Here is a 20,477-nt window from a genome sequence, read left to right on the forward strand (position 1 = left end):
ACACGCAGACGGGCATTTTAGTGCGCCTTTGAACCTGCAAAAGTGCGCTTTAGATTACACCACATATATAGAGCATTATCGTTACCTACTTTTTCGTACTGCTTCGGCAGTACATATACTAAAATTGGAACGATACAGAGAAGATTAGCATGGCCCCTGCGCAAGGATGACACGCAAATTCGTGAAGCGTTCCATATTTTTTTACACAAGGGCCCGTATCCAAAACCCCATTCTTTTCACTTTAGAACAATCAATATACCTAGAATCAATAAAAATACATCCGGCGCTTGAATATTTACATGTTACCTACCGCTGGTAATGATGTCGTTGAGAAAATTAGCCTTGTTCTGAGAAAACTAGGCTTAATGCGTGTGCGTAAAGTGTCGTCCCAGATTAGCCTGTGCAGCCCACGCAGGCTAATCAGGGACGACACTTTCCGCCTAAACTTGATTTTCGGTAAGGATGGACTTCCTTGAAACTAAAAATACCATAAAAGCGGAAAGTGTCGTCCCTCTGCACAGGCTTATCTGGGACGACACTTTACGCACATGCATTATGCCCAGTTTTCTCAGAACACGACTCAAATGTTCTACATGAAGATCGAGTGATGCAGATATAGGAGCTTCATTCCATGTTTGACTCAAAATTAAGGCAATTCCTGACAATTTCTGTTTGAAGAATATTACGGATTCTTAAACGTAGGTGTAAGAATTGTTTGGTGAATACGAGCCCAGGTCGGACGGTCGCGAACGCTCACGCGCATGCACACAGACGGTCTGCCCAACGCAATAGCCTGTGCGACGCGCACTTTGCGCACACGCAGGGCGCACCAGTGTTGGAGAGCGGCCAGCGTTTTGTCTTATGCGACATAATTAACAACAAAAACAATAACAACCGAAACAACAACAATCGATGCAACAACTACAACGCGTAGTGTTACTACAACAGAAGAACGGGCAACGCGGACAACGCGGACAACGCGGACAACGCGGACAACGCGGAGCTGGGTGCCTAGCTGCTACCGAGGCTTATGTATTGACACATTATTGCATATCCTGAATTAACAGGACTTCAGAAATAAGTCTATAGACTCATTGAATGTTCCACTGCACGGAAATCTTTAGTAAAAGGCGAAAGATTTTTTCGTGACTGTAGTGAAACCAGAGTTAAACAGTGAACGCCCGTGCAATGGTTGATGTACTGAACGTGCATATCAGCTCACAGGTTACGCTCTGTAGTATTCCGCTGAACAAATCGCCAATCACGAGAGTTCCTATTAATAGCGAAGCTATTGTAAACGTACAGTTATTGGGCGGAAAACACTATTAATAGTAAACGCACAGCTTTGTAAACGCACAGCTATTGGTCGGAAAACACAATAGGTCGTAGTTAAAAATAGACTGGTAACATTAGTACAGTGCGCCGGAATGTATGATATTTACCATTCACAGCTGCGCTCTTCTGTTCCGTTGCACTCGATTGGAACGATGTCGGCACCTCAATCGCGTATCCCATTACGCTGCGACCGTAGAAAGCGAATATACACTGCCGGGCGAAATACCTCTAGGTATGTATCTGGAGCGGAGCACACGCAGACGGGCATTTTAGTGCGCCTTTGAACCTGCAAAAGTGCGCTTTAGATTACACCACATATATAGAGCATTATCGTTACCTACTTTTTCGTACTGCTTCGGCAGTACATATACTAAAATTGGAACGATACAGAGAAGATTAGCATGGCCCCTGCGCAAGGATGACACGCAAATTCGTGAAGCGTTCCATATTTTTTTACACAAGGGCCCGTATCCAAAACCCCATTCTTTTCACTTTAGAACAATCAATATACCTAGAATCAATAAAAATACATCCGGCGCTTGAATATTTACATGTTACCTACCGCTGGTAATGATGTCGTTGAGAAAATTAGCCTTGTTCTGAGAAAACTAGGCTTAATGCGTGTGCGTAAAGTGTCGTCCCAGATTAGCCTGTGCAGCCCACGCAGGCTAATCAGGGACGACACTTTCCGCCTAAACTTGATTTTCGGTAAGGATGGACTTCCTTGAAACTAAAAATACCATAAAAGCGGAAAGTGTCGTCCCTCTGCACAGGCTTATCTGGGACGACACTTTACGCACATGCATTATGCCCAGTTTTCTCAGAACACGACTCAAATGTTCTACATGAAGATCGAGTGATGCAGATATAGGAGCTTCATTCCATGTTTGACTCAAAATTAAGGCAATTCCTGACAATTTCTGTTTGAAGAATATTACGGATTCTTAAACGTAGGTGTAAGAATTGTTTGGTGAATACGAGCCCAGGTCGGACGGTCGCGAACGCTCACGCGCATGCACACAGACGGTCTGCCCAACGCAATAGCCTGTGCGACGCGCACTTTGCGCACACGCAGGGCGCACCAGTGTTGGAGAGCGGCCAGCGTTTTGTCTTATGCGACATAATTAACAACAAAAACAATAACAACCGAAACAACAACAATCGATGCAACAACTACAACGCGTAGTGTTACTACAACAGAAGAACGGGCAACGCGGACAACGCGGACAACGCGGACAACGCGGAGCTGGGTGCCTAGCTGCTACCGAGGCTTATGTATTGACACATTATTGCATATCCTGAATTAACAGGACTTCAGAAATAAGTCTATAGACTCATTGAATGTTCCACTGCACGGAAATCTTTAATAAAAGGCGAAAGATTTTTTCGTGACTGTAGTGAAACCAGAGTTAAACAGTGAACGCCCGTGCAATGGTTGATGTACTGAACGTGCATATCAGCTCACAGGTTACGCTCTGTAGTATTCCGCTGAACAAATCGCCAATCACGAGAGTTCCTATTAATAGCGAAGCTATTGTAAACGTACAGTTATTGGGCGGAAAACACTATTAATAGTAAACGCACAGCTTTGTAAACGCACAGCTATTGGTCGGAAAACACAATAGGTCGTAGTTAAAAATAGACTGGTAACATTAGTACAGTGCGCCGGAATGTATGATATTTACCATTCACAGCTGCGCTCTTCTGTTCCGTTGCACTCGATTGGAACGATGTCGGCACCTCAATCGCGTATCCCATTACGCTGCGACCGTAGAAAGCGAATATACACTGCCGGGCGAAATACCTCTAGGTATGTATCTGGAGCGGAGCACACGCAGACGGGCATTTTAGTGCGCCTTTGAACCTGCAAAAGTGCGCTTTAGATTACACCACATATATAGAGCATTATCGTTACCTACTTTTTCGTACTGCTTCGGCAGTACATATACTAAAATTGGAACGATACAGAGAAGATTAGCATGGCCCCTGCGCAAGGATGACACGCAAATTCGTGAAGCGTTCCATATTTTTTTACACAAGGGCCCGTATCCAAAACCCCATTCTTTTCACTTTAGAACAATCAATATACCTAGAATCAATAAAAATACATCCGGCGCTTGAATATTTACATGTTACCTACCGCTGGTAATGATGTCGTTGAGAAAATTAGCCTTGTTCTGAGAAAACTAGGCTTAATGCGTGTGCGTAAAGTGTCGTCCCAGATTAGCCTGTGCAGCCCACGCAGGCTAATCAGGGACGACACTTTCCGCCTAAACTTGATTTTCGGTAAGGATGGACTTCCTTGAAACTAAAAATACCATAAAAGCGGAAAGTGTCGTCCCTCTGCACAGGCTTATCTGGGACGACACTTTACGCACATGCATTATGCCCAGTTTTCTCAGAACACGACTCAAATGTTCTACATGAAGATCGAGTGATGCAGATATAGGAGCTTCATTCCATGTTTGACTCAAAATTAAGGCAATTCCTGACAATTTCTGTTTGAAGAATATTACGGATTCTTAAACGTAGGTGTAAGAATTGTTTGGTGAATACGAGCCCAGGTCGGACGGTCGCGAACGCTCACGCGCATGCACACAGACGGTCTGCCCAACGCAATAGCCTGTGCGACGCGCACTTTGCGCACACGCAGGGCGCACCAGTGTTGGAGAGCGGCCAGCGTTTTGTCTTATGCGACATAATTAACAACAAAAACAATAACAACCGAAACAACAACAATCGATGCAACAACTACAACGCGTAGTGTTACTACAACAGAAGAACGGGCAACGCGGACAACGCGGACAACGCGGACAACGCGGAGCTGGGTGCCTAGCTGCTACCGAGGCTTATGTATTGACACATTATTGCATATCCTGAATTAACAGGACTTCAGAAATAAGTCTATAGACTCATTGAATGTTCCACTGCACGGAAATCTTTAGTAAAAGGCGAAAGATTTTTTCGTGACTGTAGTGAAACCAGAGTTAAACAGTGAACGCCCGTGCAATGGTTGATGTACTGAACGTGCATATCAGCTCACAGGTTACGCTCTGTAGTATTCCGCTGAACAAATCGCCAATCACGAGAGTTCCTATTAATAGCGAAGCTATTGTAAACGTACAGTTATTGGGCGGAAAACACTATTAATAGTAAACGCACAGCTTTGTAAACGCACAGCTATTGGTCGGAAAACACAATAGGTCGTAGTTAAAAATAGACTGGTAACATTAGTACAGTGCGCCGGAATGTATGATATTTACCATTCACAGCTGCGCTCTTCTGTTCCGTTGCACTCGATTGGAACGATGTCGGCACCTCAATCGCGTATCCCATTACGCTGCGACCGTAGAAAGCGAATATACACTGCCGGGCGAAATACCTCTAGGTATGTATCTGGAGCGGAGCACACGCAGACGGGCATTTTAGTGCGCCTTTGAACCTGCAAAAGTGCGCTTTAGATTACACCACATATATAGAGCATTATCGTTACCTACTTTTTCGTACTGCTTCGGCAGTACATATACTAAAATTGGAACGATACAGAGAAGATTAGCATGGCCCCTGCGCAAAGGAAGGAGCGCAATCTTCTCCCCAGCCGTTCCAATTTAAAAAAACGCAAATAAGGGGCCATAAAAAAACGCAGAAAACGCCCGAAAAAAAGGCGTTTGCGGGCCGTTGTCGACAGGGCCATTGAAAATCGCGTCGTAAAAACCGCTTATCGACAGGGCTTTTGTCGATTTTGCTTTTCAAGAAAAAAGGCGGGAAAAATGCCCTATTTTGCACACCGAGGTTCTTTGACGGCGTATAGAATCGGAACCACGGGGCCGATTTGGATGAAACTTGGCAAGTTTATAGATTATGGTCCAAACAAGCTATAAAATGGACGCTTTTGTACCTGACTGAGTAAAACATTCATAATTGACAGCACAAAATGGGTCATTTTTTACAGAAAGTGTCAACTTTAAGTGGCATTTAAAATGACTTTTAGACCTCAGAGAGTTGCAATTTTTTTATATTCTGCACACTTCGACTTGTTTTGCACAAACTTAAAAGCATTTATGCTTGGGATGCATATAAACCCTGTTATTTGAATGTCAAAGTCGACCAAAAATCACAATAAAGTCCCAAAAATGGCTAAACTGCAAAATCGGTACCACTGGGTCAAATCAGCTGAAACTTGGCAGTATTATAGATTATGGTCCAAACAAGCGACAAAATGAGCGCTTTTGGACCTGACTGCGTAAAACATTCATTATTAACAGCATAAAATGGGTCATTTTTTACAAACAATGTCAACTTTAAGTGGCATGTTAATGACTTTTAGACCTCAGAATTTATAATATTCTGCACACGTTGACTATTTTTTTGACAAATTTAGAAGCATTTATGCTTGGGATGTATATAAACCATGTTATTCAATGTCAAAATTGGCCAAAAAATCACAATAAAGTCCCAAAAATGGCTAAGCAGCAAAATTGGAACCACTGGGTCAAATCAGCTGAAACTTGGCAGTATTATAGATTATGGTCCAAACAAGCTAGAAAACGGGCGCTTTTGGACCTGACTGCGCAAAACATTCATAATTTACAGCATAAAATGGGTCATTTTTCACAAAACAATGTCAACTTTAAGTGGCATTTAAATGACTTTTAGACCTCAGAGAGTTGCAATTTTTTATATTCTGCACACTTCGACTATTTTCTTTTAACAAATTTAGAAGCATTTATGCTTGGGGTGTATATAAACCCTGTTATTCAATGTCATAGTTGGCCCAAAAATCACAATAAAGTCCCAAAAATGGCTAAGCAGCAATGCCCCTTTAACAGTATTCCTTATATTGAATTGTACTGTTTAAATATATAACTAAGTATATTTAATCATAATGGCTCAGTATTTCACACTTGATAGGCCACTGCTGGGGTTTGAACCCAGAACTCATCTCACATAATAGGATGAGTTTTTCAATTAAACTACAATGACTGTATCGTGTGAAGTGGAGCCGAATCTGCTGAAACTTGGCCTTATTATAGATTATGGTACAGACAAGCTACAGAATGAGCCCTATTGGACCTGATTGCGTAAAACTTTGATAATAGACAGCACAAATGGGTCATTTTCTACAAAAAAATGTCTTTAAGTGGCATTTATATGACTTTTAGACATCAGAGAGTTGCAAATACAGTCCCAAAAATGGCTAAGCAGCAATGCCCCTTTAACATTATTACTTATATTTTATTGTATTGTTTAAATAGATCACTGTGCATATTTGATTTTAAATAGTTTGCATACTTTGACTTGTTGTTTACAAATTTAGAAACATTTATGCTTGGAATGTATATAAACTCTGTTATTCAATGTCAAAGTTGACCAAAAATCACAATAAAGTCCCAAAAATGTTTAAGCAGCAATGCCCCTTTAACACTATTACTTATATATAATTGTACTGTTTAAATAGATAACTTTGTTTATTTAATTTTTAATATTCTGCACAATACGACTAGTTTTTTACAAATTTAGAAACATTTATGCTTTGGATGTATATATATCCTGATATTCAATGTCAAAATTGGCCAAAAATCACAAAATAGTCCCAAAAATGGCTAAGCAGCAATGCCCCTTTAACATTATTACTTATATTGAATTGTACTGTTTAAATAAATATATGTGTTATATTAAATCATAATGGCTATGTATTTCACACTTGATAGGCCACTGCTGGGGCTTGAACCCAGAACTCATCTCACATAGTGAGATGTGTTTTTCAATTAAACTACAATGACTGTATCGTGTGAAGTGGAGCCAACATACACCCACATAAGTGAAAACAATCTTTATGTGCCCAAATAACAATAGATGAATGCATATTAGGCTTCAATGTTGCTTATACTATGACTACTGGTTCATTAGATGCCATTTTTATTAATAAATATGCCAAATTTAATGAAATAGACTTGAAAATGTGTGTCGGCTGGTAGCAAATAAGAAAAAAATCAGCATTTCTATGTAGGGTGCTAACACAGTAAAATGGTATGTGCCCAAATCATAACAGATAAATGCATATTAGGCTTCAATGTTGCTTATACTATGACTACTGGTTCATATGATGCCATTTTTATTAATATATATGTCAACTAGGTACCAAATAAGAAAAAAAATCAGCATTTGTATGTATGGTTTTCACACAGTTAAATTATTTGTGCCCAAATAATAACAGATAAATGCATATAAGGTTTCAATGTGGCTTATACTATGACAACTGGTTCATACGATGCCATTTTTATTAATATATATGCCAAATTTAATGAAATACACTTGAAAATATGTGCCGGCTGGTACCAAATATTAAACAAATAAGCAATTTTATGCAGGGTGAGTGCTTTTTACCTGTCGCAGTAACTGTAGCCTTGGATTTCAGCGGCTTCTGAACAACCGCCGCGGGGCTAAGGGCAGAAGCCACCAGTGATGCCGCCTAGACCTTCTTCGTCTGTGACAGCGCCATGTCCGCCTTCCTCGGCATCTCATGACCTTCCTGCTTGATGGCCACTCTGCCGTTCGGGAAGCCTTGCTGATAGGCCTTTATAAAGTGGAAATAAGAAGCATTATAAAAACGAATAGATGCCCTTTAAACATAATTTGTAAACATTTGATCATTTGTGGATATTTTGCATGTCTGTCAAAGAAATTTTATCAACAAAGGGTTTTTATGTTATCATACAGCACATTTACGGTTGTAACATATAAGTAAACGAGTATTCTACTCATATCCACCTGGAAACAGTAGCTGACAACGGGTTCAGACCTTAAAAACATGTTTTTAATGGTTTGACATTTCAATGCAAACATTGGTGGGTGGGGTAAAATTGACAGCATCGGTTTTCTGCCGAAATACGCATGCAATAGAAAAATCAATGTACACGCATTCATTTTACACTAATCTGGTTCGATTAATACCAAAGAACACGCTGAACGAGTCGTAATAATAGAAAAACTTGTCCTGAAAAATATTTGGAATTTTCGTGTAAACAATCTCCCGCTTAGAAGTAGGTCATGCGTAATTTTCATATATTAACTATTGCGATGGCGATTTCTTACCTGATGCAGATATATCCCAATAAAAGGCACTGATTTAAATCGAAGTGTATGCAAAATAACGAATAAAAGACACTAAATACCGCTAAAATCACTCTATGAAATCCAAGATGGCGGCGCCCGTGAAACCAAGCGAATACGTCACGAGTCACGCGCCAAAAGCGTCCAGTTTCATTGGTCGAAAGTTGGATCAAACTTGGAACAAATGGAACCGTATCAGCCAATCAAGATGGAGCGTTGTTCCATGTTTTGGGGAGAAGATCACTCCGTCCCCTGCGCAAGGATGACACGCAAATTCGTGAAGCGTTCCATATTTTTTTACACAAGGGCCCGTATCCAAAACCCCATTCTTTTCACTTTAGAACAATCAATATACCTAGAATCAATAAAAATACATCCGGCGCTTGAATATTTACATGTTACCTACCGCTGGTAATGATGTCGTTGAGAAAATTAGCCTTGTTCTGAGAAAACTAGGCTTAATGCGTGTGCGTAAAGTGTCGTCCCAGATTAGCCTGTGCAGCCCACGCAGGCTAATCAGGGACGACACTTTCCGCCTAAACTTGATTTTCGGTAAGGATGGACTTCCTTGAAACTAAAAATACCATAAAAGCGGAAAGTGTCGTCCCTCTGCACAGGCTTATCTGGGACGACACTTTACGCACATGCATTATGCCCAGTTTTCTCAGAACACGACTCAAATGTTCTACATGAAGATCGAGTGATGCAGATATAGGAGCTTCATTCCATGTTTGACTCAAAATTAAGGCAATTCCTGACAATTTCTGTTTGAAGAATATTACGGATTCTTAAACGTAGGTGTAAGAATTGTTTGGTGAATACGAGCCCAGGTCGGACGGTCGCGAACGCTCACGCGCATGCACACAGACGGTCTGCCCAACGCAATAGCCTGTGCGACGCGCACTTTGCGCACACGCAGGGCGCACCAGTGTTGGAGAGCGGCCAGCGTTTTGTCTTATGCGACATAATTAACAACAAAAACAATAACAACCGAAACAACAACAATCGATGCAACAACTACAACGCGTAGTGTTACTACAACAGAAGAACGGGCAACGCGGACAACGCGGACAACGCGGACAACGCGGACAACGCGGAGCTGGGTGCCTAGCTGCTACCGAGGCTTATGTATTGACACATTATTGCATATCCTGAATTAACAGGACTTCAGAAATAAGTCTATAGACTCATTGAATGTTCCACTGCACGGAAATCTTTAGTAAAAGGCGAAAGATTTTTTCGTGACTGTAGTGAAACCAGAGTTAAACAGTGAACGCCCGTGCAATGGTTGATGTACTGAACGTGCATATCAGCTCACAGGTTACGCTCTGTAGTATTCCGCTGAACAAATCGCCAATCACGAGAGTTCCTATTAATAGCGAAGCTATTGTAAACGTACAGTTATTGGGCGGAAAACACTATTAATAGTAAACGCACAGCTTTGTAAACGCACAGCTATTGGTCGGAAAACACAATAGGTCGTAGTTAAAAATAGACTGGTAACATTAGTACAGTGCGCCGGAATGTATGATATTTACCATTCACAGCTGCGCTCTTCTGTTCCGTTGCACTCGATTGGAACGATGTCGGCACCTCAATCGCGTATCCCATTACGCTGCGACCGTAGAAAGCGAATATACACTGCCGGGCGAAATACCTCTAGGTATGTATCTGGAGCGGAGCACACGCAGACGGGCATTTTAGTGCGCCTTTGAACCTGCAAAAGTGCGCTTTAGATTACACCACATATATAGAGCATTATCGTTACCTACTTTTTCGTACTGCTTCGGCAGTACATATACTAAAATTGGAACGATACAGAGAAGATTAGCATGGCCCCTGCGCAAGGATGACACGCAAATTCGTGAAGCGTTCCATATTTTTTTACACAAGGGCCCGTATCCAAAACCCCATTCTTTTCACTTTAGAACAATCAATATACCTAGAATCAATAAAAATACATCCGGCGCTTGAATATTTACATGTTACCTACCGCTGGTAATGATGTCGTTGAGAAAATTAGCCTTGTTCTGAGAAAACTAGGCTTAATGCGTGTGCGTAAAGTGTCGTCCCAGATTAGCCTGTGCAGCCCACGCAGGCTAATCAGGGACGACACTTTCCGCCTAAACTTGATTTTCGGTAAGGATGGACTTCCTTGAAACTAAAAATACCATAAAAGCGGAAAGTGTCGTCCCTCTGCACAGGCTTATCTGGGACGACACTTTACGCACATGCATTATGCCCAGTTTTCTCAGAACACGACTCAAATGTTCTACATGAAGATCGAGTGATGCAGATATAGGAGCTTCATTCCATGTTTGACTCAAAATTAAGGCAATTCCTGACAATTTCTGTTTGAAGAATATTACGGATTCTTAAACGTAGGTGTAAGAATTGTTTGGTGAATACGAGCCCAGGTCGGACGGTCGCGAACGCTCACGCGCATGCACACAGACGGTCTGCCCAACGCAATAGCCTGTGCGACGCGCACTTTGCGCACACGCAGGGCGCACCAGTGTTGGAGAGCGGCCAGCGTTTTGTCTTATGCGACATAATTAACAACAAAAACAATAACAACCGAAACAACAACAATCGATGCAACAACTACAACGCGTAGTGTTACTACAACAGAAGAACGGGCAACGCGGACAACGCGGACAACGCGGACAACGCGGAGCTGGGTGCCTAGCTGCTACCGAGGCTTATGTATTGACACATTATTGCATATCCTGAATTAACAGGACTTCAGAAATAAGTCTATAGACTCATTGAATGTTCCACTGCACGGAAATCTTTAATAAAAGGCGAAAGATTTTTTCGTGACTGTAGTGAAACCAGAGTTAAACAGTGAACGCCCGTGCAATGGTTGATGTACTGAACGTGCATATCAGCTCACAGGTTACGCTCTGTAGTATTCCGCTGAACAAATCGCCAATCACGAGAGTTCCTATTAATAGCGAAGCTATTGTAAACGTACAGTTATTGGGCGGAAAACACTATTAATAGTAAACGCACAGCTTTGTAAACGCACAGCTATTGGTCGGAAAACACAATAGGTCGTAGTTAAAAATAGACTGGTAACATTAGTACAGTGCGCCGGAATGTATGATATTTACCATTCACAGCTGCGCTCTTCTGTTCCGTTGCACTCGATTGGAACGATGTCGGCACCTCAATCGCGTATCCCATTACGCTGCGACCGTAGAAAGCGAATATACACTGCCGGGCGAAATACCTCTAGGTATGTATCTGGAGCGGAGCACACGCAGACGGGCATTTTAGTGCGCCTTTGAACCTGCAAAAGTGCGCTTTAGATTACACCACATATATAGAGCATTATCGTTACCTACTTTTTCGTACTGCTTCGGCAGTACATATACTAAAATTGGAACGATACAGAGAAGATTAGCATGGCCCCTGCGCAAGGATGACACGCAAATTCGTGAAGCGTTCCATATTTTTTTACACAAGGGCCCGTATCCAAAACCCCATTCTTTTCACTTTAGAACAATCAATATACCTAGAATCAATAAAAATACATCCGGCGCTTGAATATTTACATGTTACCTACCGCTGGTAATGATGTCGTTGAGAAAATTAGCCTTGTTCTGAGAAAACTAGGCTTAATGCGTGTGCGTAAAGTGTCGTCCCAGATTAGCCTGTGCAGCCCACGCAGGCTAATCAGGGACGACACTTTCCGCCTAAACTTGATTTTCGGTAAGGATGGACTTCCTTGAAACTAAAAATACCATAAAAGCGGAAAGTGTCGTCCCTCTGCACAGGCTTATCTGGGACGACACTTTACGCACATGCATTATGCCCAGTTTTCTCAGAACACGACTCAAATGTTCTACATGAAGATCGAGTGATGCAGATATAGGAGCTTCATTCCATGTTTGACTCAAAATTAAGGCAATTCCTGACAATTTCTGTTTGAAGAATATTACGGATTCTTAAACGTAGGTGTAAGAATTGTTTGGTGAATACGAGCCCAGGTCGGACGGTCGCGAACGCTCACGCGCATGCACACAGACGGTCTGCCCAACGCAATAGCCTGTGCGACGCGCACTTTGCGCACACGCAGGGCGCACCAGTGTTGGAGAGCGGCCAGCGTTTTGTCTTATGCGACATAATTAACAACAAAAACAATAACAACCGAAACAACAACAATCGATGCAACAACTACAACGCGTAGTGTTACTACAACAGAAGAACGGGCAACGCGGACAACGCGGACAACGCGGACAACGCGGAGCTGGGTGCCTAGCTGCTACCGAGGCTTATGTATTGACACATTATTGCATATCCTGAATTAACAGGACTTCAGAAATAAGTCTATAGACTCATTGAATGTTCCACTGCACGGAAATCTTTAGTAAAAGGCGAAAGATTTTTTCGTGACTGTAGTGAAACCAGAGTTAAACAGTGAACGCCCGTGCAATGGTTGATGTACTGAACGTGCATATCAGCTCACAGGTTACGCTCTGTAGTATTCCGCTGAACAAATCGCCAATCACGAGAGTTCCTATTAATAGCGAAGCTATTGTAAACGTACAGTTATTGGGCGGAAAACACTATTAATAGTAAACGCACAGCTTTGTAAACGCACAGCTATTGGTCGGAAAACACAATAGGTCGTAGTTAAAAATAGACTGGTAACATTAGTACAGTGCGCCGGAATGTATGATATTTACCATTCACAGCTGCGCTCTTCTGTTCCGTTGCACTCGATTGGAACGATGTCGGCACCTCAATCGCGTATCCCATTACGCTGCGACCGTAGAAAGCGAATATACACTGCCGGGCGAAATACCTCTAGGTATGTATCTGGAGCGGAGCACACGCAGACGGGCATTTTAGTGCGCCTTTGAACCTGCAAAAGTGCGCTTTAGATTACACCACATATATAGAGCATTATCGTTACCTACTTTTTCGTACTGCTTCGGCAGTACATATACTAAAATTGGAACGATACAGAGAAGATTAGCATGGCCCCTGCGCAAAGGAAGGAGCGCAATCTTCTCCCCAGCCGTTCCAATTTAAAAAAACGCAAATAAGGGGCCATAAAAAAACGCAGAAAACGCCCGAAAAAAAGGCGTTTGCGGGCCGTTGTCGACAGGGCCATTGAAAATCGCGTCGTAAAAACCGCTTATCGACAGGGCTTTTGTCGATTTTGCTTTTCAAGAAAAAAGGCGGGAAAAATGCCCTATTTTGCACACCGAGGTTCTTTGGCGGCGTATAGAATCGGAACCACGGGGCCGATTTGGATGAAACTTGGCAAGTTTATAGATTATGGTCCAAACAAGCTATAAAATGGACGCTTTTGTACCTGACTGAGTAAAACATTCATAATTGACAGCACAAAATGGGTCATTTTTTACAGAAAGTGTCAACTTTAAGTGGCATTTAAAATGACTTTTAGACCTCAGAGAGTTGCAATTTTTTTATATTCTGCACACTTCGACTTGTTTTGCACAAACTTAAAAGCATTTATGCTTGGGATGCATATAAACCCTGTTATTTGAATGTCAAAGTCGACCAAAAATCACAATAAAGTCCCAAAAATGGCTAAACTGCAAAATCGGTACCACTGGGTCAAATCAGCTGAAACTTGGCAGTATTATAGATTATGGTCCAAACAAGCGACAAAATGAGCGCTTTTGGACCTGACTGCGTAAAACATTCATTATTAACAGCATAAAATGGGTCATTTTTTACAAACAATGTCAACTTTAAGTGGCATGTTAATGACTTTTAGACCTCAGAATTTATAATATTCTGCACACGTTGACTATTTTTTTGACAAATTTAGAAGCATTTATGCTTGGGATGTATATAAACCATGTTATTCAATGTCAAAATTGGCCAAAAAATCACAATAAAGTCCCAAAAATGGCTAAGCAGCAAAATTGGAACCACTGGGTCAAATCAGCTGAAACTTGGCAGTATTATAGATTATGGTCCAAACAAGCTAGAAAACGGGCGCTTTTGGACCTGACTGCGCAAAACATTCATAATTTACAGCATAAAATGGGTCATTTTTCACAAAACAATGTCAACTTTAAGTGGCATTTAAATGACTTTTAGACCTCAGAGAGTTGCAATTTTTTATATTCTGCACACTTCGACTATTTTCTTTTAACAAATTTAGAAGCATTTATGCTTGGGGTGTATATAAACCCTGTTATTCAATGTCATAGTTGGCCCAAAAATCACAATAAAGTCCCAAAAATGGCTAAGCAGCAATGCCCCTTTAACAGTATTCCTTATATTGAATTGTACTGTTTAAATATATAACTAAGTATATTTAATCATAATGGCTCAGTATTTCACACTTGATAGGCCACTGCTGGGGTTTGAACCCAGAACTCATCTCACATAATAGGATGAGTTTTTCAATTAAACTACAATGACTGTATCGTGTGAAGTGGAGCCGAATCTGCTGAAACTTGGCCTTATTATAGATTATGGTACAGACAAGCTACAGAATGAGCCCTATTGGACCTGATTGCGTAAAACTTTGATAATAGACAGCACAAATGGGTCATTTTCTACAAAAAAATGTCTTTAAGTGGCATTTATATGACTTTTAGACATCAGAGAGTTGCAAATACAGTCCCAAAAATGGCTAAGCAGCAATGCCCCTTTAACATTATTACTTATATTTTATTGTATTGTTTAAATAGATCACTGTGCATATTTGATTTTAAATAGTTTGCATACTTTGACTTGTTGTTTACAAATTTAGAAACATTTATGCTTGGAATGTATATAAACTCTGTTATTCAATGTCAAAGTTGACCAAAAATCACAATAAAGTCCCAAAAATGTTTAAGCAGCAATGCCCCTTTAACACTATTACTTATATATAATTGTACTGTTTAAATAGATAACTTTGTTTATTTAATTTTTAATATTCTGCACAATACGACTAGTTTTTTACAAATTTAGAAACATTTATGCTTTGGATGTATATATATCCTGATATTCAATGTCAAAATTGGCCAAAAATCACAAAATAGTCCCAAAAATGGCTAAGCAGCAATGCCCCTTTAACATTATTACTTATATTGAATTGTACTGTTTAAATAAATATATGTGTTATATTAAATCATAATGGCTATGTATTTCACACTTGATAGGCCACTGCTGGGGCTTGAACCCAGAACTCATCTCACATAGTGAGATGTGTTTTTCAATTAAACTACAATGACTGTATCGTGTGAAGTGGAGCCAACATACACCCACATAAGTGAAAACAATCTTTATGTGCCCAAATAACAATAGATGAATGCATATTAGGCTTCAATGTTGCTTATACTATGACTACTGGTTCATTAGATGCCATTTTTATTAATAAATATGCCAAATTTAATGAAATAGACTTGAAAATGTGTGTCGGCTGGTAGCAAATAAGAAAAAAATCAGCATTTCTATGTAGGGTGCTAACACAGTAAAATGGTATGTGCCCAAATCATAACAGATAAATGCATATTAGGCTTCAATGTTGCTTATACTATGACTACTGGTTCATATGATGCCATTTTTATTAATATATATGTCAACTAGGTACCAAATAAGAAAAAAAATCAGCATTTGTATGTATGGTTTTCACACAGTTAAATTATTTGTGCCCAAATAATAACAGATAAATGCATATAAGGTTTCAATGTGGCTTATACTATGACAACTGGTTCATACGATGCCATTTTTATTAATATATATGCCAAATTTAATGAAATACACTTGAAAATATGTGCCGGCTGGTACCAAATATTAAACAAATAAGCAATTTTATGCAGGGTGAGTGCTTTTTACCTGTCGCAGTAACTGTAGCCTTGGATTTCAGCGGCTTCTGAACAACCGCCGCGGGGCTAAGGGCAGAAGCCACCAGTGATGCCGCCTAGACCTTCTTCGTCTGTGACAGCGCCATGTCCGCCTTCCTCGGCATCTCATGACCTTCCTGCTTGATGGCCACTCTGCCGTTCGGGAAGCCTTGCTGATAGGCCTTTATAAAGTGGAAATAAGAAGCATTATAAAAACGAATAGATGCCCTTTAAACATAATTTGTAAACATTTGATCATTTGTGGATATTTTGCATGTCTGTCAAAGAAATTTTATCAACAAAGGGTTTTTATGTTATCATACAGCACATTTACGGTTGTAACATATAAGTAAACGAGTATTCTACTCATATCCACCTGGAAACAGTAGCTGACAACGGGTTCAGACCTTAAAAACATGTTTTTAATGGTTTGACATTTCAATGCAAACATTGGTGGGTGGGGTAAAATTGACAGCATCGGTTTTCTGCCGAAATACGCATGCAATAGAAAAATCAATGTACACGCATTCATTTTACACTAATCTGGTTCGATTAATACCAAAGAACACGCTGAACGAGTCGTAATAATAGAAAAACTTGTCCTGAAAAATATTTGGAATTTTCGTGTAAACAATCTCCCGCTTAGAAGTAGGTCATGCGTAATTTTCATATATTAACTATTGCGATGGCGATTTCTTACCTGATGCAGATATATCCCAATAAAAGGCACTGATTTAAATCGAAGTGTATGCAAAATAACGAATAAAAGACACTAAATACCGCTAAAATCACTCTATGAAATCCAAGATGGCGGCGCCCGTGAAACCAAGCGAATACGTCACGAGTCACGCGCCAAAAGCGTCCAGTTTCATTGGTCGAAAGTTGGATCAAACTTGGAACAAATGGAACCGTATCAGCCAATCAAGATGGAGCGTTGTTCCATGTTTTGGGGAGAAGATCACTCCGTCCCCTGCGCAAGGATGACACGCAAATTCGTGAAGCGTTCCATATTTTTTTACACAAGGGCCCGTATCCAAAACCCCATTCTTTTCACTTTAGAACAATCAATATACCTAGAATCAATAAAAATACATCCGGCGCTTGAATATTTACATGTTACCTACCGCTGGTAATGATGTCGTTGAGAAAATTAGCCTTGTTCTGAGAAAACTAGGCTTAATGCGTGTGCGTAAAGTGTCGTCCCAGATTAGCCTGTGCAGCCCACGCAGGCTAATCAGGGACGACACTTTCCGCCTAAACTTGATTTTCGGTAAGGATGGACTTCCTTGAAACTAAAAATACCATAAAAGCGGAAAGTGTCGTCCCTCTGCACAGGCTTATCTGGGACGACACTTTACGCACATGCATTATGCCCAGTTTTCTCAGAACACGACTCAAATGTTCTACATGAAGATCGAGTGATGCAGATATAGGAGCTTCATTCCATGTTTGACTCAAAATTAAGGCAATTCCTGACAATTTCTGTTTGAAGAATATTACGGATTCTTAAACGTAGGTGTAAGAATTGTTTGGTGAATACGAGCCCAGGTCGGACGGTCGCGAACGCTCACGCGCATGCACACAGACGGTCTGCCCAACGCAATAGCCTGTGCGACGCGCACTTTGCGCACACGCAGGGCGCACCAGTGTTGGAGAGCGGCCAGCGTTTTGTCTTATGCGACATAATTAACAACAAAAACAATAACAACCGAAACAACAACAATCGATGCAACAACTACAACGCGTAGTGTTACTACAACAGAAGAACGGGCAACGCGGACAACGCGGACAACGCGGACAACGCGGACAACGCGGAGCTGGGTGCCTAGCTGCTACCGAGGCTTATGTATTGACACATTATTGCATATCCTGAATTAACAGGACTTCAGAAATAAGTCTATAGACTCATTGAATGTTCCACTGCACGGAAATCTTTAGTAAAAGGCGAAAGATTTTTTCGTGACTGTAGTGAAACCAGAGTTAAACAGTGAACGCCCGTGCAATGGTTGATGTACTGAACGTGCATATCAGCTCACAGGTTACGCTCTGTAGTATTCCGCTGAACAAATCGCCAATCACGAGAGTTCCTATTAATAGCGAAGCTATTGTAAACGTACAGTTATTGGGCGGAAAACACTATTAATAGTAAACGCACAGCTTTGTAAACGCACAGCTATTGGTCGGAAAACACAATAGGTCGTAGTTAAAAATAGACTGGTAACATTAGTACAGTGCGCCGGAATGTATGATATTTACCATTCACAGCTGCGCTCTTCTGTTCCGTTGCACTCGATTGGAACGATGTCGGCACCTCAATCGCGTATCCCATTACGCTGCGACCGTAGAAAGCGAATATACACTGCCGGGCGAAATACCTCTAGGTATGTATCTGGAGCGGAGCACACGCAGACGGGCATTTTAGTGCGCCTTTGAACCTGCAAAAGTGCGCTTTAGATTACACCACATATATAGAGCATTATCGTTACCTACTTTTTCGTACTGCTTCGGCAGTACATATACTAAAATTGGAACGATACAGAGAAGATTAGCATGGCCCCTGCGCAAGGATGACACGCAAATTCGTGAAGCGTTCCATATTTTTTTACACAAGGGCCCGTATCCAAAACCCCATTCTTTTCACTTTAGAACAATCAATATACCTAGAATCAATAAAAATACATCCGGCGCTTGAATATTTACATGTTACCTACCGCTGGTAATGATGTCGTTGAGAAAATTAGCCTTGTTCTGAGAAAACTAGGCTTAATGCGTGTGCGTAAAGTGTCGTCCCAGATTAGCCTGTGCAGCCCACGCAGGCTAATCAGGGACGACACTTTCCGCCTAAACTTGATTTTCGGTAAGGATGGACTTCCTTGAAACTAAAAATACCATAAAAGCGGAAAGTGTCGTCCCTCTGCACAGGCTTATCTGGGACGACACTTTACGCACATGCATTATGCCCAGTTTTCTCAGAACACGACTCAAATGTTCTACATGAAGATCGAGTGATGCAGATATAGGAGCTTCATTCCATGTTTGACTCAAAATTAAGGCAATTCCTGACAATTTCTGTTTGAAGAATATTACGGATTCTTAAACGTAGGTGTAAGAATTGTTTGGTGAATACGAGCCCAGGTCGGACGGTCGCGAACGCTCACGCGCATGCACACAGACGGTCTGCCCAACGCAATAGCCTGTGCGACGCGCACTTTGCGCACACGCAGGGCGCACCAGTGTTGGAGAGCGGCCAGCGTTTTGTCTTATGCGACATAATTAACAACAAAAACAATAACAACCGAAACAACAACAATCGATGCAACAACTACAACGCGTAGTGTTACTACAACAGAAGAACGGGCAACGCGGACAACGCGGACAACGCGGACAACGCGGAGCTGGGTGCCTAGCTGCTACCGAGGCTTATGTATTGACACATTATTGCATATCCTGAATTAACAGGACTTCAGAAATAAGTCTATAGACTCATTGAATGTTCCACTGCACGGAAATCTTTAGTAAAAGGCGAAAGATTTTTTCGTGACTGTAGTGAAACCAGAGTTAAACAGTGAACGCCCGTGCAATGGTTGATGTACTGAACGTGCATATCAGCTCACAGGTTACGCTCTGTAGTATTCCGCTGAACAAATCGCCAATCACGAGAGTTCCTATTAATAGCGAAGCTATTGTAAACGTACAGTTATTGGGCGGAAAACACTATTAATAGTAAACGCACAGCTTTGTAAACGCACAGCTATTGGTCGGAAAACACAATAGGTCGTAGTTAAAAATAGACTGGTAACATTAGTACAGTGCGCCGGAATGTATGATATTTACCATTCACAGCTGCGCTCTTCTGTTCCGTTGCACTCGATTGGAACGATGTCGGCACCTCAATCGCGTATCCCATTACGCTGCGACCGTAGAAAGCGAATATACACTGCCGGGCGAAATACCTCTAGGTATGTATCTGGAGCGGAGCACACGCAGACGGGCATTTTAGTGCGCCTTTGAACCTGCAAAAGTGCGCTTTAGATTACACCACATATATAGAGCATTATCGTTACCTACTTTTTCGTACTGCTTCGGCAGTACATATACTAAAATTGGAACGATACAGAGAAGATTAGCATGGCCCCTGCGCAAGGATGACACGCAAATTCGTGAAGCGTTCCATATTTTTTTACACAAGGGCCCGTATCCAAA

At 41.3% G+C, this 20,477-nt stretch overlaps 17 non-coding genes across 17 annotated transcripts; 9 read left to right on the forward strand and 8 right to left on the reverse strand.

Annotated features, from left to right (window-relative positions):
- Positions 1-95: 95 nt before the first annotated feature.
- LOC127832804 (U6 spliceosomal RNA) lies at positions 96-201 on the forward strand. The gene has a single exon (XR_008027155.1). It is a non-coding gene; the product is annotated as a U6 spliceosomal RNA (small nuclear RNA).
- Positions 202-1,052: 851 nt separating this feature from the next.
- LOC127832890 (U5 spliceosomal RNA) lies at positions 1,053-1,169 on the reverse strand. Its single transcript, XR_008027227.1, has one exon. It is a non-coding gene; the product is annotated as a U5 spliceosomal RNA (small nuclear RNA).
- Positions 1,170-1,682: 513 nt separating this feature from the next.
- Positions 1,683-1,788, forward strand: LOC127832805 (U6 spliceosomal RNA). Its single transcript, XR_008027156.1, has one exon. It is a non-coding gene; the product is annotated as a U6 spliceosomal RNA (small nuclear RNA).
- Positions 1,789-2,630: 842 nt separating this feature from the next.
- On the reverse strand, positions 2,631-2,747 carry LOC127832743 (U5 spliceosomal RNA). Its single transcript, XR_008027102.1, has one exon. It is a non-coding gene; the product is annotated as a U5 spliceosomal RNA (small nuclear RNA).
- Positions 2,748-3,260: 513 nt separating this feature from the next.
- Positions 3,261-3,366, forward strand: LOC127832807 (U6 spliceosomal RNA). Its single transcript, XR_008027158.1, has one exon. It is a non-coding gene; the product is annotated as a U6 spliceosomal RNA (small nuclear RNA).
- Positions 3,367-4,208: 842 nt separating this feature from the next.
- LOC127832891 (U5 spliceosomal RNA) lies at positions 4,209-4,325 on the reverse strand. The gene has a single exon (XR_008027228.1). It is a non-coding gene; the product is annotated as a U5 spliceosomal RNA (small nuclear RNA).
- A 513-nt stretch (positions 4,326-4,838) lies between these two features.
- LOC127832844 (U6 spliceosomal RNA) lies at positions 4,839-4,948 on the forward strand. The gene has a single exon (XR_008027192.1). It is a non-coding gene; the product is annotated as a U6 spliceosomal RNA (small nuclear RNA).
- Positions 4,949-9,596: 4,648 nt separating this feature from the next.
- LOC127832892 (U5 spliceosomal RNA) lies at positions 9,597-9,713 on the reverse strand. Its single transcript, XR_008027229.1, has one exon. It is a non-coding gene; the product is annotated as a U5 spliceosomal RNA (small nuclear RNA).
- Positions 9,714-10,226: 513 nt separating this feature from the next.
- Positions 10,227-10,332, forward strand: LOC127832808 (U6 spliceosomal RNA). Its single transcript, XR_008027159.1, has one exon. It is a non-coding gene; the product is annotated as a U6 spliceosomal RNA (small nuclear RNA).
- Positions 10,333-11,174: 842 nt separating this feature from the next.
- LOC127832744 (U5 spliceosomal RNA) lies at positions 11,175-11,291 on the reverse strand. Its single transcript, XR_008027103.1, has one exon. It is a non-coding gene; the product is annotated as a U5 spliceosomal RNA (small nuclear RNA).
- A 513-nt stretch (positions 11,292-11,804) lies between these two features.
- LOC127832809 (U6 spliceosomal RNA) lies at positions 11,805-11,910 on the forward strand. The gene has a single exon (XR_008027160.1). It is a non-coding gene; the product is annotated as a U6 spliceosomal RNA (small nuclear RNA).
- An 842-nt stretch (positions 11,911-12,752) lies between these two features.
- On the reverse strand, positions 12,753-12,869 carry LOC127832893 (U5 spliceosomal RNA). Its single transcript, XR_008027230.1, has one exon. It is a non-coding gene; the product is annotated as a U5 spliceosomal RNA (small nuclear RNA).
- A 513-nt stretch (positions 12,870-13,382) lies between these two features.
- LOC127832845 (U6 spliceosomal RNA) lies at positions 13,383-13,492 on the forward strand. Its single transcript, XR_008027193.1, has one exon. It is a non-coding gene; the product is annotated as a U6 spliceosomal RNA (small nuclear RNA).
- A 4,648-nt stretch (positions 13,493-18,140) lies between these two features.
- On the reverse strand, positions 18,141-18,257 carry LOC127832894 (U5 spliceosomal RNA). The gene has a single exon (XR_008027231.1). It is a non-coding gene; the product is annotated as a U5 spliceosomal RNA (small nuclear RNA).
- A 513-nt stretch (positions 18,258-18,770) lies between these two features.
- LOC127832810 (U6 spliceosomal RNA) lies at positions 18,771-18,876 on the forward strand. Its single transcript, XR_008027161.1, has one exon. It is a non-coding gene; the product is annotated as a U6 spliceosomal RNA (small nuclear RNA).
- An 842-nt stretch (positions 18,877-19,718) lies between these two features.
- LOC127832895 (U5 spliceosomal RNA) lies at positions 19,719-19,835 on the reverse strand. Its single transcript, XR_008027232.1, has one exon. It is a non-coding gene; the product is annotated as a U5 spliceosomal RNA (small nuclear RNA).
- A 513-nt stretch (positions 19,836-20,348) lies between these two features.
- On the forward strand, positions 20,349-20,454 carry LOC127832811 (U6 spliceosomal RNA). Its single transcript, XR_008027162.1, has one exon. It is a non-coding gene; the product is annotated as a U6 spliceosomal RNA (small nuclear RNA).
- Positions 20,455-20,477: the final 23 nt, after the last annotated feature.

Source organism: Dreissena polymorpha, chromosome 5, assembly GCF_020536995.1.
Source record: "Dreissena polymorpha isolate Duluth1 chromosome 5, UMN_Dpol_1.0, whole genome shotgun sequence".
Taxonomy (NCBI): Eukaryota; Metazoa; Mollusca; class Bivalvia; order Myida; family Dreissenidae; genus Dreissena; species Dreissena polymorpha.